We start from the raw sequence: 1,233 nt of genomic DNA on the forward strand, positions 1-1,233 counted from the left end.
GCAATGTGCGCAGGTTTCGAACAGGGAAACAGGATTTATGACCTGCAAAGGAGCAGCCTTCCCACGCGGTACCTCTCCATAGAGGAAGCCGCAGGCTATCTCGCACCATGGTTTGACTGCTCCATTCGTGAGACCTTACCCGTCCGCCTAGAAGATCCGCACGAGGAAACAACAATCGTATATCAGCTACAAAATGCCGTTCCTCCTGTGGGGTCTTTCAATCTAGTTTGCCTAACGATAAGTTGTAGGTCTGCACTTTTCGTGATCAGCGGCACTCAAATTGCTTACTTTGATAGCCACTCGCATATGGCTAATCACGGCGCGCTAGTACTGTTATGTGCAACAGAAAACAAGCGTACGTTTTCCGAGGCGTTATGGCGTTACGAGGGCTTTAACAAATCCACATATGGTAACTTATCTATGGTAGAATTTCATTAAATTTGTAGCCGGGGTCACCTGCTGAATAGACAAATTGTTAGTCGTCCCTAACTTTTACTCGCTAACATGCGCACACGCAAATCTTCAGTGGAACATAGGGATGTGTGTCCTATCGTGATACAGAACGAGGACTCTTTACTTCGGGATATCATTTCTGTCCCAACGCAACGTTAGGTAAAAGTGATTGTATAGGCATGTAACTGTAACTGTAAAGTAGCACATTTATATTAATCCGGCGAGGCTGGGATTATCAAACAGACAGAACTTATAATTAAAAGTAGTGAACAAATCAAATGTCGCCAGTGTAATGTCAATTTCACATTTTAAACATTAATAAAAAAGTAACTAGGGGTAGGTTGTAGGCTTAGAGATAGGCGATAAGGGGTAAGCCCCAGAGCGGACAAGCCCGTTCTCTTTCCTTGTTCGCCTATGCGTTTCAGCACCGATTCTGACAGAGGCGTTCAGTCATAGCCTTAGGTTCATTGAGGTAGACCCCGAGGAGAGTACCCCCCCCCCGTTTTGAGTTTTACCCCCCAAAAAGTGAAAACTATAGGGATCCCTCATAGCCTTAGTTTCGTTGGGGTAGACCAATAGACCGTTTAGGGGTTAGGGATTAGGGTTGGGCTTAGGGTTGGGTTAGGGATTAGGGTTGGGGTTAGGATTGGGGTTAGGGTAGGGTTGGGGTTAGGGTAGGGTTAGGGTAGGGTTAGGGTAGTGTAGGGTAGGGTTAGGATAGGGTTGGGGTTGGGGTTAGGATTGGGGTTAGGGTAGGGTTAGGGTAGGGTTAGGGTTGGG

General features: G+C 46.7%; 1 protein-coding gene across 2 annotated transcripts in view; it reads left to right on the forward strand.

The window, feature by feature from the left end:
* Window positions 1-1,233, forward strand: part of LOC116612862 — a 41,453-nt gene that overhangs the window by 5,516 nt on the left and 34,704 nt on the right. The window lies entirely within an intron of this gene.

Source organism: Nematostella vectensis, chromosome 14, assembly GCF_932526225.1.
Source record: "Nematostella vectensis chromosome 14, jaNemVect1.1, whole genome shotgun sequence".
Taxonomy (NCBI): Eukaryota; Metazoa; Cnidaria; class Anthozoa; order Actiniaria; family Edwardsiidae; genus Nematostella; species Nematostella vectensis.